Genomic DNA, 18,227 nt, shown 5'->3' with positions numbered 1-18,227 from the left:
TGAGACAGGATGGAGTTGTGTTTACGCAGGCTTGCAAATGTGTAAAGCAAGAAAGAAGACTCCACCCTTTGTTGCCACTGTCAAGTATCGAGTCCCTCCCCCTGGTAGGGGCAATGGCTGCAGACCCTGTGCCCTCTGCACCATGCTCACCCAGGTCCTAGCCTGCCTCTCGCATCTCTTCCAATGCCGCCCATCCTCAGCTTTCTGAGCCATGTCAGCTGGGTCCATTAGTTGCACTGTTCACTGGCATTACCACCTTCCTGTTACCTTTGATCCCTGAGGTTAAAACACCCTGCATTTTGTTGCTGATGCTTTACTCCACCTTCCCACGCTTTCACTCCCCAGTTTGCAAACTTAGCTTCTGCCCACCACATGGAAGGAGCCTGGGAAATCACTGGTTGCCGTTTCATTGTTAATGTAATAGCTACAGACAGGCCATTGGCCTTATTTCTTCCATTTTCCTTCTAGATGCTCTGCTTTCCTTTCTTCTCCTTGAAGGCCAATCCTTAATGCAGTTTCTCCACAGGTGGTTCTAAAACTGGGCCACCCTTAGGGCGCCAGTGAAAAGGGCAGCCCTTGCTAAAATGCAGGTTATCGGGCACAACCCGAGTGGCTCCCAGTTGGTGGCCTGGAACTGCACTTTGAGAAGCTACACTTATTGTAGCAGGTCACCACTCTTTCCTAATGTCACCTTCAATGGTGGTAACACTAATCCTGTCACTAAGCCTATTGAATCGTGACTCCCAGAACCTCAGAAGCGAGGCCTTCGTTCTGTCATCTTCTCTCACCTGTTCCCGGAAAGGTCCCTCGTATCTTTCTTGGCCCTTGGCTTGCTACTGCCCCCCACTTCCCACAATCTGCCGTGACACTGTTCTCTCATGGGTCCCTCAACACTAGGCCACTTTACATCTCCCCTCTCCCAGACTCCAGGGAGCTCATTCAAGTTCCTCTAGAAGACCGTTTTGTGTCTCCTCCTCCTCTTCAGTGATCTACAGCTGCCACCACATCATCGAGTTCCTGTCCTCTGAGCCAAGCGCCCGTGGCTGTTGCCCCATGGCCATATTGGACTATCCATTGTCTATCCCTGCCACAATGCTCACCTGCCACCCAGATGTGGGTTCCCAGGAGTCCTATCCATGCTTATTTCTCTTCTAGAAATGGCCCTCTGCCCTACAGTCCTCCTCCTCAAAGGCCCAGCCCTGAGTCTTCTTTGTGCCCTGAACAGAAGCAGCCCTGTGGTATTCTGTGACCCCCACCCCCACAGCACTTGGTGCCTCGCTTCTGGCTCTTGCCTCTCCGGAAGGTATAGCTGCAGCCAACTGTGTACTGTGTTGCCTCCCTCTAGACTGTGAGCTCCTCGCGGGCAGGGACCATATGGTCACTCTGTATCTCTTGTGGCACCTAACAGTGCCTTGCACTTGGTAGGTGCTCAATAAATGTCTGTTCAAGTGAACTGGAGGATGGTGCCTTCTTGACTGGAGGAACTTTGGTGATCGTGTTTCAGAGATGGGACAGACCTCTGTCAGGTGTAGGGGAGGCTTAGTTTGCCTGCTTCACTCTGTCCCCCTTCCCCAGGGCCTTCAGCACACGCCATCCTGGTCAACTTGCCCAGACCTGGAATCCTGACCAGACAGACCGTCCAAAGCAGACAGTTGCTTAGACCTCACCCGCCAGTCCTCTCAGAGATTTTGCCCGTTGTGCTGGGAGCCATGTGGGATGCACCCACAACCATTAGCACCATTTTCTGCCATGGAGAAGAAACATGAGCAAGAGACCGACCCTGAGTCCTGGGCTCACTTTGTCAAGGAAACCTTCCTCAGGTGTCAGGAGGCCCAGAGGTCTCTAAGTGCGCCCAGATGCTGAAGCAGTTTCATGTTAGTTCATCCCGTGAGATCGGGTGTCTACGCAGAGTGAAGCGCCTCACTGTCCTTAGCAGAGCCTGGCAGATTGGAGAGCAGGCATCCAGCTTGATGTTTGGGAAGGTCCCAAAGACGTGTGCCAATAGCCCACCAGGATGAGCACCTAGTCTGGGTGTCAGCATGCCACTCTGTCCTGCTCAAGAGCCCCCCCTCCCAGTTTCCTGCTACCCTATACCTCTTCCACCCCAGGGAAGGAGGCGGCCTCCACTGTTCTGTGCTGAGGGATGCGCCCAGTACTGTTGCTGTGGGAGGAGAGAGGAAGCACATTTGGTGGTTTGCTTTTGTACACTCTTTATCCTGTAGTCCAGGCTGTCCTTGAATTCACAGCAGTCCTCCTGCCTCAGCCTTCCAAGTGGTAGAGTTGCAGGTGAGACCCATCATGCTTTGCTCCACTGGTTTTGAGAACCAAAAGCAACTCAGCTTTCCATTCTCCAGACACATGGTGCTGTCAAGACCAGGGGTGACTTCTGGGGAAGCAGCGGAGCCAGAGTCCTTCTGCCAGTGCGGAGATGCATCCCAGGGGCTGGACTTGCCCCTCCTGCCTCCTCCTGTTTGGTGGCTTTTGCTGCAAATCACAGGGCTCTCTGCTGCAGACTGTAGCTTCTAGGGTTTTGCTTGCCATCTCTCTCCAGATCCCCAGCTAGCCCCGCTCATCTGCACAGTCTGGAACCCAGACCTGGGTGAGACCCCTCCTCTGTCACTGCTCCCAGCAGAGGAACCAGACCTGTACTGCTCTGCCGCATGTCTGGCCCCTGGATCAGGCCCAAGTTGCAACCTCCCAAACAGGCAGCAGGAAGAAGGGTCTTTCTGAGTGGCCCGCAGGAGCTGAAAAGGTTGTGTTCACAGCTTCCCCATCTATAGGGGCTATACCAGCAAGTCACTTGGACCCTCTGAAAAGGGTTGGACATCCACAGAAAACAACCCCACTACCAACCCCCCCCACCATGGATACCTATGCTTTATCTGTCCCGAGACCCTTATACCCAAAAGAAAACACGGGGGCGGTCCTGGAGGAAGGAAGGAGGCGGTCAGAATGACGCTCAGATGTGTGTGTGGGCCCTGCTGTGACACACCCAGTGCTGTGTGGCCCGGAGAAAGGAAACCCAGCCTCTGGAAGGCTTGGTGCTAACATCTGTAGGGGCATAGCATGATGCTGCCATGTGTGGAAGGCTCGCTGCCCTCCCCAGGCTCAGCCAGCACTGCCCATCTGCCCATCTACCATCTCATGGTGACCCTGTTCTGCAGTAAGCAGAAGAGTACGCTGAGCAGAAATAGTTCTCAGGGCAGGTGAGTGCCAACTTTTCACTGGAGTCCAAGGAGAGGAGACTGCCGCCTTCCTGCAGGCCTTTCCCATTTCACAGAGAAGCAGAAGTAACATCCTGGGACAGGGCTGAGAAGAAATGGATACCTCTGCTGAGATATTCCCTTAGGGGAGCAGAACAGAAGAAATGGATACCTCTGTAGTGATACTTAGTTTGTGTTTGAACTAATAAAGCTCGCCTGAAAATCAAAGTGCAGAGCTAAGCTACTAGAGGTCAGGCAGTGGTGGCACACACCTTTAATCCCGGAACTGGGAGGGACAAAGGTAGAGGGAGCTCTGTTAGTTCAAGGCCACCCTGGGCTACAGGAGAGTGAATCTGTCTAAAAGAGAAACAGCTCACACAAATGTGATCCTAGTACTTTGTGATCCCACGCCTTTAATCCCAGCACAGGGAGGTGGAGACAGGAGGGGTGTGGCTGGGAGGAGAGAGGAATATAAGGTGGGAAAAGACAGTCTGAGGACAGGCTCGCCTCTTAGGTTTGAACATTGATCAAGGTAAAAGGTCTCTTTAGTGGCTGGCACACTGTTCTGATCCTTCAGCCTTCACCCCCTAGTATCTGACTTTGGGTGTTTGTTTGTTTGTTTGTTTTAAGAATAATTGGAGGGGCTGGAGAGATGGCTCAGTGGTTAAGAGCACTGACTGCTCTTCCAGAGGTCCTGAGTTCAATTCCCAGCAACCACTTGGTGGCTCACAGCCATCTATAATGAGATCTGGTGCCCTCTTCTGGCATGCAAGCATATATGGAAGGAATGTTGTATACATAATAAATAAATAAATCTTTAAAAAAAAAAGAATAATTGAAATTTGTGCTATATACCTCTGCTGGGAAGCTCCCTTGGGAGGGTAGAGCAGAGCTCAGCTGTACCGGTGCTGAGAGAGCCCCAGGATTGGTGCATCTGGCGGAGAGACCACCCCTCCCCATACCCCAGCTTCAGGTAGAGCCTAACTTCCCAACAAGTTAGGATACCTTTCCCTAGTTGCCCGTGTCTTCCTTTCTGGGTGTACTTCTTGGATCCAGAATTCAACTTCATGATTCTCTTCTCGTTGGCCTTCCAGTGTGAATTTAGAGAAACAGTCACCCACCAGTTCTGGAGCTCACCGGTTCTCCTAGACTCCATCCTGAGACTCGAAAGTAGGGATCACCACTGTGTGCTAGTGCTGCTGACATTATATGCGGGTGCTGGGACACAAACATAGGTCCCACTGTTGTCTGAGAAGTACTCTGCCAACTGAGGACTCCCCCCAACACAATCCCTAGTTCCGGTTTCTTAGTCCCCATGTTCACCATGATTGTCACTCTCTGTGGCTCTCATGACCTGGGTGTTCTGCAGAATATGGAAGTCCATATCCCATTCCCCGTGGTGTCTGTCTATCCATGTTGATGTGACTTTGGTCTGTGCTCTGAAAACGATGATGACCCAACGTGAAGAACAAAGTAGTTTTCTGCCTGTTGGTCAGAACTGTCACCAAAATGCTAGAGGTTTGGCTGCATGGAGTCAGCCCGTCTCCTAGCCTTCTCATTTCTGCCAGGGATTGTTTCTTCTGAGGCCCTCGGGGCCTCTGTCGCTAGTCTCTCTGAGCTTTGGGAATTGAAGATGACCATGGTGTGTATTGACACTTCTCCTCCTGTGACACCGTTTCTCCAGTTTCTGACACATCTTTCAGTGCGAATATCTGCTAAGAGGGACCCAAGCTACACAACATAAGTGGCGAGCATCCACAGTAATTTTCAGTCCAGAGGAGATCCTTCTTTCACTTCCTGACACCAGGTCTTGCTGTGCTGTGCGATAACCCTTCTGTATGCTGTTGGCCAATGAAAAAGCTGATTCGGCCTTTAACAAGGCAGAATAAATCTAGGTGGGAAAGCCAAACAGGGAGAAAGAAGGGCAGAATCATGTGAGACAGGAGTCAGAAACCAAGACACAAGACGTAAAGCCACGGCCACAGGGCAACACATAGATTAAACGAAATGGGTTAATTTAACTGTAAGAGATATTTAGTAATAAGCCTCAACAACAGGCCAAAATTTGTAATCAATATAACCTGAGCGATTGTTATTATTATCGAATGTATTTCAAGACAGGGATTCTCTGTGTAACCGTCAGTCCTGACTGTCCTGGAAGTAACTCTTGTTGAACAAGCTGGCCTCTAACTCACAGAGATCATCCTCCCTCTGCCTCCTGAGTGCTGGGATTAAAGTCTTGCACCACCAGCTCCCAGCCTAGGGATTATTTCAAAGCTGCTACTGCATGGTGCAGTCCAGAGAAACCTCTGTTTCCAACCCCTCTGTGAAATTTGTAAAATGGTTTCAGGATCACCTTAGTCAGGGAGTGTTGCCCCAGCATGCTTCAGTATCTGGTCCAGATTTGTAGCACTGGACAGGTGAAGAGGAAGGCCAATGCCTATGATGTCAGCACTTGGCAGTGGAGCAGAACGAGATGTTTGAGGTCACCATTAGAGACATGGGGCCCTCATTGAGCTTCGGAATGGGTCACTAGCCCTGTCTCAGAATCAAAAATCAAAATACTTCGAGACACACACACCAGTGCACAAAAGTTCAATTCATTCTTTATGATTCTTTCTCCATTCTCTCTCCTGTCTTCCTCTCTCTTCCCACCCCCACCCCGTATGTGTGCCTGTGTGTATCTGTGATTCTTCTTACATGCACATGCATACACTTGTGTCTGTGTGTACACATACATTCCTTTAGTGTATATGCATGCGGAAGCCACAGGAAAACCTCAGTGTTTGCTCCTAAGACACATTCACCTTGTTTATTGACACAGGTCACTCATCTATACCAGGTCTCGGTGATTCTGCTAGGTTGGTGGCATTGACAGAGACCCAGTAATCAGCAGATGGCTGCCTTGCCAGTGGTGCGATTCCAAGCATATGTCACCATTCCTGTTTGCCAACGGAGAGAAGGAAGACAGGAAGTCAGAATTCATGCTTGCCTAGCAAGTAGTGAACGGATACCTCTCTCTCAAGCTTCCTTTGCTTTTTCAGGAGAGGGTTTCTCTGTAAACAGCCCTTGCTATCCTGGAACTCCCTTTGTGAACATGGCTGATCTTGAATTCACAAAGATCCTCCTGCCTCTGTCTCCTGAGTGTGCTTCCTTTGCTTTGGTTTTTATGTTTTCCCTAGTTGCTCTGATGTCTTTTTGTGTCTCTGAATTTCCCGAGGCAGGTCTGTGCTGATGGCTGGACAGCTGAGGCAGGCACATCTAAGCTGAAGGCTCCTTCCCAGGCCTCTTTGTTTGTTGCTGCTGTTGTTTGTTTTTGGTTTTCTTGAGCTATAAAGGTTTTTCAATATGGTTGTAGCTTTACATCCCTTAAGGCCTTCTTTTCATTTGGCAATCCCAGGAACTGGTTTCTTCCCTCCAGTGAGAGCTCTGGGACCACGTGACCCTGAGCACAGAAGACCTTCCTAGCTACTTCCTGGACTGCTCCTGTCAATGCAGTCAAGAAGCATCGGGTGTGGCCATGCTGCAGACGTGATATGTTTGTGTGCTTCAGACACAGCTCCCAATAAGACATAGGTGCCCTGAAGCATGGGCTGCTACAAGAGTCAATGCCAAAGCTTTTGTGGGAAATAGTTCTGAAAAATACCAGCCACGGTGAAATCAAACAGGATTAGCAAATCCTGACTGAGAAATTGTGCTGCGATATTTCAATTAACTTAGGATTGGATATCATAGGTCTATATCAACGTAAAGAGATGGGTCAGTGTCGGGGTCCAGCCCCAACATAAATTATCTCCCTGGGCCAGTGTGGAGGGGTAGGAATAGTTGAGACACAGTTCACAGGGCAATATCAGGAGGGAGTCCCAGGATTCATTCAAATCCTAAAGATCACCCGTGTTTATTTTCCTAACAGCTTTTATATTAAAAGGTAAACTGAGGGGGAAGTTCATTAGCATTCTGTTTCAAGGTATCAGGACTAAAGTCACTTCCACAAGTATGGTTGCTCTGTCAGGTAGCCTGGATTAACACTTCCCAGGTGATCTCCATAATGGCAAAGAAAGAATCAGAACAATATTAGCATATCCTAAACTTTGTAGGATGGCGACATCCTGTCTGGAAGTCATGTGACCACCTTCCGTGTGGCCAGGTATGAGCTGGCCTGTAAGTTTGTCTTCCATACAATGTAGGGCCTGTATAATATTGCCCCACGGGTCAGGATAAAAATCAAGGCAACATTTAATAAAGTAAATAATAAACAGAGGAATTTATTTATTGATTACTGAAATAATAAACAAATTTCTGTGTCAGGCCTGGGAAATGTTCTGAGGGTGGAACATAGTTCTGTTGCACCAACATCAAGTGAAAATTAGCAGTGGGCTCCATACAGTGGAAAGCAGCAGTGGGTTCATACGGTGGGGAAAGCAGCAGTGGGTTCCATACGACCGTGACATTGTGGGAAAGGCTTCCACACAAAGCTATGAGCTGCCATTCTGTTGTCCCACAGAGGCAGCTTACAACAGGTTGCAACGCTGTTCTTCAAAGGTTCAAGCGACCTGTGATTTTCAGCAGAGTCATCTGAGGAGAGAAAAATGAAGTTGAAACCACAGTTATGCAGGAGCCTAGAATGCTGTGAACAAAATCACAGTTATCGCAGGTTGAGAAATAGATCCCGCACTTAAGAACAATCATTAATGGAAGATGAAGCCTTCACCCATTTCTTTCTATTCCCTTTTCTTCATGCCTCCCAACTTGGGTGTGTGTCTGGGTTCATATGTGTCTTCTGGAGCACCGCCTGTCCACTCCTGTGTGAGTAGGAGGGGTCAAGTGTCACACTTACCTTGCTTCCTGAGACACTCTCCTTGAACCTGTGACTTGTCAGTAACTCTAGACCCCTGTACAAGGATGAAAAGGGGACTTCTCCCTTCCACCTCCATAGAGGTAGGATGATACGCTCACACTGGCCTTCAAAGCTTTTATGTGGCATCTGGTTCTGAGCCCACGCCCTCACGTTTGAAGACCAAGCACTTGGTGGAGTGAGTTATTCCTGTCACTAGGAGGGCAATTTCATGGCTACATTCTCATCTTATGATTTCTCTCAGGAGCCAAGTGTTGTCAACAGAACAAATGAATAATTGACCCTGTGTGGTAGTCAATCCCCTGTTGGAGCTCTGAATGGGAAACAAGAAAAGCTTGTGGTTGAATGTGTTCACAAGTACCTGCAAGCCAAGGAAGACCAAAGGTTATTATCCATTTCCTGCCATGGTGAGCAGCCTGGGGATCAGGAAGTTTGGCCAAAAAACAAAACAAAACAAACCACATGGTTTCTTGACTTGTGTGAAGATGAGCAGTGTGGATTTGCTGTCTGAAAGGGGCAGAGAAGTGACCACATGCTTTCCTGAGGTAAGACCAAAGGGCAGATGAGGCTGGTGCCTTTGAGACCTGGAAAGGAAGTGGCCTGGCTTTACTGGATGGTGTCCCTAATGGATTCTGTAACCTTGTCTGTCAGGGAAAGATTTCTTTCACATTGTCCCTAGCTAGACAGCCTTTGCTTGGGGAGAGCTGACCAGACATGTGTGTCCCATTCTAACCTTCCATGGTGCTCACCCTGAATTCTCTGGCCACCTGCCCACCTGCCTCCCATTCAACTTTACCATGACAGGAGACAGATCATAATGTCAGAGTCACACAGATTTTGCTAATCCCCCTGCTTTCCAAAGGCTCATGAGAAAGCTGAGAAAATCACTCTTTGCTCTCTTAGATGGCTTTCCCAACACAAGGAGCTGATTGGCAGGCCTCTCCCTAAACTCCATGGTGCCCTGCGCTGGTCCAGGACTTATGCTCACATTGACTACTGTGTCTGATAGTCAGCAGCAGGGAAGACACTAACACTGAATGCCCCAGCAAGTTGGCAGAGAGGCTGTGGCATGGGTTGGTTGACAGGCTGCCACTGTGGTCAGACTTCCATTGTCACATAAGGCAGACCACTGATGGTTTTGTATGTTGTGTCTTCCAATGAGGATTGAGGGGTGTGCCTGATATTTGTTCTTTTTCTGAGACTATCTAGCCCATTCTGACCGTGTGAGGTGGTCACAAACATCCAATTGGGTGCAGAGAGGCAAACAGGGCTCCTCTAGGTGAGGGGTTCCACAAAAGAAACTTCGTTGTGGATAAAACTGAGTGCAAGGGTCTCTTCTGTCTTCCAGACATCTTTATGGAAGTGCAGGTTTGCAAGTTTCAAGAGAGACAGTGGTGTCATCTGCTCTCTGAGAGTGCAAGGAGAGCGGAAGGGTGGGGACAGCGACAGTCAGAGCTCAGGGTGATGCTACTCAAGAGTTTCCTCTCCCCATCCTGGTTAGTATTTGGCTTTGTTTGAATGAGAATGGCTCCCATGGATGAACATGTTTAGATATGGAACATCAGGAGGTATGGCCTGGAAGAAGGAAGTGTCAGTAGGGGTCACAGAGCTTTAAGGATTCTAGAGCCAAACCCATTCCAAGTCTCCCCCCCCCACCCGTGTGTGTGTATGTGTGTGTGTGTGTGTTGCTTGAGAATCAGTGTCAGCTATCACCTCCAGCTCCAATGCCATGACTGTCTGCCTATTGCTAGATTCCCATCAGGATGGTCATGTGCTGTCCCCCTCTGCAACTGTGGACCCCTAAGTCACATGCTTTCTCCCATAAATGGCCTTGGCCACAGTGCTTTGTCAAGGCGATAGAGTAGAAACCGCAGGAATGAGCAAATTCAGTAAGTGAATGCTAGAATAGGTTTCTGTCTGCAACAAGTTCCTATCTCAAAGGCCCTAGGGCACCTGGCAAATGATTCATGACACAAGGAGACAAGTGTCAAGCCCTGCTCAGGATGACCTGCTGATCCACTGCACCATCAATACCAGTAGAGTTCGGCACTATAGGCTGCCACAGAGACTTGGGTGTGCAAGCTGTGCTCAGCGGTGGCCGAGGAAGTAGATTGCTATTTGCTAAGCTGACACAACACCCAGATTCAGAAAGACCAATGCCAGCATTCTCAGCAGACATAAGAAAGCCTGATTCATTGGTGGATACCATCAAGACCAGGCTTCAGAAACTCATCTTCCACAAAGAGACACTAAGAGAACTCAAACTAATTCATCCCTTCAGCGCTTCTCAACTTGTGGGTCTCAACCTCTTTGGGGATCTAATGAGCCTTTCACAGGCTCACCTAAGATCAGAAACAGGAGCAAAAGTAACTGGTTTTGGGGGGTCTTTACAACATGAGGAACTGTATTAAAAGGTTGCAGCATTAGGAATATTGAGAACTACTGGTCCAAATAATCCCCTCAGACAAGAACCCTGGATTCCCTGTCAGCTGGGAAGCTCTCGCTGACACAGAGCTGTTCACAAACTGCATGGTTCCCATGAGGATTTTGCAGACACCTCACTCAGCAAGAATGTACACAATAACACTGGCTGACTCCTTGTAGCTCCATGACAGTGACTGTTCCCCCAATCTAGACCCCGACATCATCACTGGACACAAAGCCATCCAAGGATGCTGGCCTTGTCCAGCGGTGATGTTCCACAGCCCCCTCAAGTCCTAGTTACCTTTTCACAGTGGGCAGAAAAGTCCTGTAATTTTAGTCAAAGTGAAAGTTTCTAAACTTCTGGAACATGGGAAGGGCAGCATGGACCCTGGTGGCAGGAGGCTGTGAAGAAAAGGACGCAGACATTACCAGATCAGCCTGAGGTTGGATAGAGCAGAAAGAGGAGGCGGCTCTTGGGAAGGGGTTGGCTTGAACCTCCCAGGGAGGCATGGTCTTCTGCTCCTGGGCACTCCATATATCTCTTCAGGGAGTTTCTCCTGATCAGATCAGCCCGCCCAAGGTCCCTGTCCCTGCCCTACATGCTCATCTCTTTCTTCTCAGCTGCCTGGCTGGAACTGGAATTTCCTATGGGCAGACTCCTCCCCTTCCCCAGTGTCATGCCCTGTCCCCCTCACTGTCTTACTGATTTTCTTCTCTCTTGCCTTGTCCCACACACCCCTCTCCTCCTCTCTACCCTTTACATGGACTTCTTTACAGCTGGTCATCGATAAGGATCTTCAAAAATTAGGGGACAACTTGGTGAAGACCCCGTGTCATGTGGAACACAAAGTTGCATAACGTGGATTGCAGAAGTTGGATGGCTGGCTCTTTAAAATGGGGTGGCCATGTGTCCGACTTCTCTGCCCAGCCATAGTGCTGGAACAAGTATGAGCTTACCTTGCCGGAGCTAACAGCTCCCACTGCAGGGAGAGGAGGGGTACAGAGCTTGTCCTCATGTGTCACGGGGTGTGTCACAGGGCGTGATGATTTCGGGTACATAGCTCTAAAACGTTCTGGCCTGGCCCCCTCTTGTGGCTCGTAGGCCACACCAGGCCGAACGAGACCCATGGTTTAATAACCATGGCCCCAGGCCTGTTCTTCAGACCTTGAAAGGAGACATAAGCAAAGGACTCTGTTAATGACTCTGACATAGGCAGGACTCTCCACTGGGCTAGACTGTTGTCCCACAGCCCTCCCTGATCTTCCTTCCCCAAGCCCAAACCCCTCTCCTTCCCTCCACTGCCCCTTGTTGCTTCCTCTGCTTGTCTGCTTCAGGCTCAACTTCCCCAGAATCCATATAAAGGGGCAGAATGGGAAAGCTCCTTCTAGGGTCACAGACATTAGGGTTCGTGTCCTCTAAATGGTGCTGCATATCCATGGCAAAAGCAAAGATGAAATACACAAGAAGTCACTGGGCTGGTCTACCCGGTCTCACTGGGACTCCATTTCCCACCTCTCCCTGTCCCTCACCTGGGGGTTGGGTCTTCTTCATTTGGGGTGAGGAGGCAACAGCAGAAACAGCAGCAGAGACGATGGATTTGCCTCCTCACCCCTTTAAGGCTCCATCTCTTCCTGTTGTTGTGAGGGCTCTGGTTTTGGTCACCATGCAAGCTGTCTTCACGGTCCACATTTGGGCTGGGCAGAATGCCCTCGGTATTTTCATATTCTTCCCTTTGGATCGGGAGAGCATTCAGGGACTCCTCACTATCCCAGGGGGGGCCAGGGATAACGATAACTTTCGGGTAGAGACAGGGAGGCGCAGGACCACCAAAGCTTGTATAATCTTCTGTGCCCTGCGTTGGGCCATCACCTATGGTTCCGTCACTCTCCGTGCTGTGGCCAGTGTCCGTGATCATCTCAGGGACTGTATTGTGGCTCAGGGGACTATCAAAGGTCACATCAACTTTTGTGCCTTGGCTTGGGCCATGGCCTATATTGTCATCAATATCCCTGCTGGGGCTGGTGGTGACCTCAGGGAGTGCTCCCTGGCTAAGGGGAGCATGATAAGTTACATCAGTGTCTATGTCCTGGGTTGAGCCATGGTCTATGTTGTACTCGGTATCCCTGCTGGGGCCGGTGGTAACCTCAGGGAGTGCTCCCTGGCTAAGGGGAGTATGATAAGTTACATCAATTTCTATGTCCTGGGTTGAGCCATGGTCTATGTTGTACTCGGTATCCCTGCTGGGGCCGGTGGTAACCTCAGGGAGTGCTCCCTGGCTAAGGGGAGCATGATAAGTTACATCAGTGTCTATGTCCTGGGTTGAGCCATGGTCTATGTTGTACTCGGTATCCCTGCTGGGGCCGGTGGTAACCTCAGGGAGTGCTCCCTGGCTAAGGGGAGCATGATAAGTTACATCAATTTCTATGTCCTGGGTTGAGCCATGGTCTATGTTGTACTCGGTATCCCTGCTGGGGCCGGTGGTAACCTCAGGGAGTGCTCCCTGGCTAAGGGAAGTATGATAAGTTACATCAATTTCTATGTCCTGGGTTGAGCCATGGTCTATGTTGTACTCGGTATCCCTGCTGGGGCCGGTGGTAACCTCAGGGAGTGCTCCCTGGCTAAGGGGAGCATGATAAGTTACATCAGTGTCTATGTCCTGGGTGAGCCATGGTCTATGTTGTACTCGGTATCCCTGCTGGGGCCGGTGGTAACCTCAGGGAGTGCTCCCTGGCTAAGGGGAGCATGATAAGTTACATCAGTGTCTATGTCCTGGGTTGAGCCATGGTCTATGTTGTACTCGGTATCCCTGCTGGGGCCGGTGGTAACCTCAGGGAGTGCTCCCTGGCTAAGGGGAACATGATAAGTTACATCAGTGTCTATGTCCTGGGTTGAGCCATGGTCTATGTTGTACTCGGTATCCCTGCTGGGGCCGGTGGTAACCTCAGGGAGTGCTCCCTGGCTAAGGGGAGCATGATAAGTTACATCAATTTCTATGTCCTGGGTTGAGCCATGGTCTATGTTGTACTCGGTATCCCTGCTGGGGCCGGTGGTAACCTCAGGGAGTGCTCCCTGGCTAAGGGGGAGCATGATAAGTTACATCAGTGTCTATGTCCTGGGTTGAGCCATGGTCTATGTTGTACTCGGTATCCCTGCTGGGGCCGGTGGTAACCTCAGGGAGTGCTCCCTGGCTAAGGGGAGTATGATAAGTTACATCAATTTCTATGTCCTGGGTTGAGCCATGGTCTATGTTGTACTCGGTATCCCTGCTGGGGCCGGTGGTAACCTCAGGGAGTGCTCCCTGGCTAAGGGGAGCATGATAAGTTACATCAGTGTCTATGTCCTGGGTTGAGCCATGGTCTATGTTGTACTCGGTATCCCTGCTGGGGCCGGTGGTAACCTCAGGGAGTGCTCCCTGGCTAAGGGGAGCATGATAAGTTACATCAATTTCTATGTCCTGGGTTGAGCCATGGTCTATGTTGTACTCGGTATCCCTGCTGGGGCCGGTGGTAACCTCAGGGAGTGCTCCCTGGCTAAGGGGAGCATGATAAGTTACATCAGTGTCTATGTCCTGGGTTGAGCCATGGTCTATGTTGTACTCGGTATCCCTGCTGGGGCCGGTGGTAACCTCAGGGAGTGCTCCCTGGCTAAGGGGAGCATGATAAGTTACATCAGTTTCTATGCCCTGGCTTGGGCCATGGTCTAGGTTGTCCTCAGTATCCCTGCTGGGACCAGTGCCCGTGGTGACATTTGGGAATCTACTCCGAATCAGGGGAACACAAATGGTGTCTTCAACACCTGTGCTTTGGCTTGGGCAAGGGCCCATAGTTTCTTCATCATCTTCCCTCTCGCTCAGGGCACACAGCAGGTGGAGGCCTGACTGGATGGTGATGCTGCCCTTCTCCTGGATCTCATCCTCTCCGCTGTCATCATCCATATCTAAATCCTCCAGACAGGAGAAGTACTCCTCCTCTGTCTCACTGTCAAGGACAGTTTCATATGATGAAGCTGTCTCCATCTCATCGTAATAAATCTGTGGGGCCGAAAAATCTGGCCAGTTCTTGTCCCAAAGTTTTTCCCATTCCTCCTCCATGGCCCCCACCCTGGCAGGTGGGGGGGGTGGGACCACCACAAGATTCTAGAAGGAAAAAGACAAAAGCAGATCTAGAAGAGAAGTTTATGGCTCTCAATGTCTACATCATGAAAATCATCAAAAAATATTTAGCTATCTCAAACCTCCTAATGATACATCTTGGGGTCAGAGGTTGAAAAGAAAATAAATGCCAACCCAAACCCCAAAGCAATTATGAGAAAGCATAAGAAATATTAGAGATGAAATAAGTGGATTCTTGGAGTTTGAATCAAAAACCAAAGAAACAAAGATCTGGTGATTTGAAAGGATGAAGTCTGCCAAACCCTTGACCTGCGTCACCCAGAGAGAAGATTCAAATTCTTGAAATGTGAGACAAGACATGAGTATGAAAGAAGGACAAGTAGGACCTAGGGAACCCTGCGTGTGTGTGATGTGAACTGACTCTAGAGGGTTGATACCCCTGTAAGCAAGAGATTTCTTGAGTCATAAAAGAGACACTAACATTGATAAGATGTTATTAAACCTAAATAGCACTTGCTGCCTTCCAGCTACTCCACCCTGGGCGTGAGGATCAATTCCAGATGTTACAGAACATTCAAAGTGATCAAGTTAGGAATGAGATGGAAAGAGAAACACAACTTCTGCTAGCAAGGACATCCCAGGACCAACAGAGTGCATGATGGGTCTTTCTGTATAATGGAGACCAGTGTTCCTCAGGAAGCTTTTAAAAGATACGAGGAAAGATCCTCTGGAAGCATCCAGAAGACATGAAAAAAGATCATTGCAAACAAAGTCTTGAAAGCCAGTATAACCCTGGGGCTGAACCCATAATAACAACAACCACAACACACACACATACACACACACACACACACATACAGGATTAAGTGTACTCCAATGTCCTTGACAAACATCCACTTGTACATCTGTTATCAGATTCCTTGCTTCTTTACACAAGTTCAAACAATACATGACAGCTAGGATGTTTCCTGTTCACAGAGAGTTCAACAGGGAATCCTAGGACCATTCTATGGGGAAACTAACAAGCATGTAAGGAAATCAAGTGAAGAGGTCCACACTTGGTCACAAAAACATCAACTTTTGTCATTCTCTGAAGAAGAAATAGACATGAGGTTCGTACTGCAACCCCCCTCCCAGTTCCAGAGAAATGGTGACTGGAGCTGTGGATCAGTAGCTCCAACCTTAACTGAAATGGGGGGCTTTGCGGCACACACCAGGGGCAGCTGGAATGTCACAGAGCAGAGGAAAATGATCCCAGGTTCTGTTTACATCTATAGAAGTGTTACAGACGATTCCTTGTTTCACACAGATAAGGTTTAAAATAAGAAAAATGAAACCAACGTAAAACATGGCAAAAATATTTAAATGCAACAATTAAGCAAAATGAACACATAAGCAGAAATCTGTGCCTCAACAAAAAGCATTGAGTGTATGTATCAAAAAGAACAACCGGACACAAAATTCAGCCAACAATGAGGAAATCTAATGTCAAGGTCCAAGAGATTAGGAGATTCCAGTTTATCAGGTCAAGTGTAGAAGTCCTGGTGCTCTCTATCCAACAAGAGTTTCTCTGCAGCATCAAGACAAACCGCAGTCTGCTGCAGGGCCTTATAGGAAGAGATTTCACTAACTTCTCACAAAGGCTTTTTGTGATGTCACAGTAAGGAATGGACCAGTAACAGCAAAGAGACTAAAAGATGATTCTCTACCCACCTCCAGGGACTGCATAACTTTTGTCAAGGCTGTGAGCAAATCCCCAACAAAATACAGCTTAAATGACAACGGGTAACTCTCTTCTCAGGCTCTCGGGGGGACAGGGAGAGATGGCAGAGGAGGAGCTGGGGACTTGGGAAGATAAGTCTGAAACAGTTGGGTACATGACTTGGCAGGTCCCTGGTGCACCCAGTCACCCAATTCCTCCTGAGGCTCTGGGCTTTTATGACTTCCCCAAACTGCATCAAACTGCACCTCCTGCTAGAACCCAGGCATTCAGACATACGAGAAAGTGTGAGTCCCTCTCTATTAACCCTGAGCAGGACACTTTGACTTTAAGAACATAGTAAGCAGGTAACATGGTAACAAGGTAACAAGCGCCATAGTAACAGGGTGGACAGACTCAGCAACTCTGTGCTGACCTTTGCTAGGGACACGGGTATGGACTAGTTAGAGAATGAACCCATAGTCTGCCCCAATGCCCTCTGCACTAGGATGCTAAAGTTCTCTAAGTATTCTGACAACTACAGACATTGTCTCCATACTTCACATATTCAATTCCTTTATCTAAAACTCATATAGATGGTCATCTAAAGGATGCTAGTCCTCCCCGACACTGGGATGCTGTAATGAAATGGACTGTACCTCATGGTACACATGACATGTTTTTGGTCTTTTTGCAGGGCGTTGGGGTGCAACATAGCAAGTGTGGAAGATAGTTACCAGGGTAGATGAGCATTTAAGTGCTTCAGAGTATCTATGAGATAATAGATGGCACAGGTAGATATGATAAACATTCACATGGTGATGAAATAGCTGGCTTACAGCTTGTCCATACTAATAAAACTTTGAGAACCAGAAAAATTAAATTTAAAGAATGTCAAGGAATCATGCTTAAGAATAGAAATGTGGGACTAGTCAGAAGAAACTGAATGAAAGCACAAATTAAGTCAAGAACCACCTAAGAGACAGAAATCAAAACCAACAACCTGGGAAGCAAACTCACTGTTTGGACGTCAAAGCCAGTGAACAGCGTCTGTTTTCGTAGATCAATAATATCAAGGTTTAAGTAAATCAAAGTCTGAGCTCAACAACTCTGCAGCCAACCAAGCTACAGCTTCTCTGCAGAGTGAGAAGCCCCAGCCCCAGCCAGGGCCTCATGTGGGTGGAGCCTGCAACTCCTCACAATGGCTCTAGTGAGGAGGAAATGAACATATCACAGCTATTCACAGCCAAAAAAAATTAAAAAAAAATTTAAAAACCCACTTCACCTTCTGTCTCCCAGGACTGCATTGGTTTTCTCATAGCCATGACCAATTCCCTGAGAAGCAGCAACATTTGTTTCATGGGTTGTGCTATGGCTCAGACTCTCAGAGGACAGGGAATCCATGTCTGGGGACTTGGGAAGATGGGTCTGAAGGAGCTGCTTACATGGCTTTGTCATGTCCTGTTGCCTCCAATGACTCAATTCCCCCTGCTGGGTTCCACCGCCATGGGGCATTACAATGATTACAATGTCCTGAACAGCACCCTCTGTTAGAGACCGGAAATCCAGAGAATTGAGGTGGTGTGAAAGCTCTCCCACACAAACCTTGAGGACATTTGGACTTAAATAACAGCAACAGTAACAACAAGAGTGGACTCAGCCGGCTTTGGGCTAGCCTGGGTTAGAGACAGGCTATGGACTAGATAGTGAACACATAGGCTTCTTCAAGGATCCTTTTCACTCAGACCCTCAAATTCTCTGATGAATCCAACTACTGCAGCCCTCTTCCTCTCTACCCTCATGACACTCAGTTCCTTTCCCTTAAACTCGTAGATGATGGCCTGTCTGTGACACTGCGAGGCCACGAGGAAACTGTCGTCCCTCAAGACTTTCCAGAGAGTGTTCTGTTTAGTGAGTGGCATGGTGGGCAGGAG

This window comes from Arvicola amphibius, chromosome 15, assembly GCF_903992535.2.
Source record: "Arvicola amphibius chromosome 15, mArvAmp1.2, whole genome shotgun sequence".
In the NCBI taxonomy this organism is placed as follows: Eukaryota; Metazoa; Chordata; class Mammalia; order Rodentia; family Cricetidae; genus Arvicola; species Arvicola amphibius.
This window is presented reverse-complemented; position numbering follows the sequence as displayed.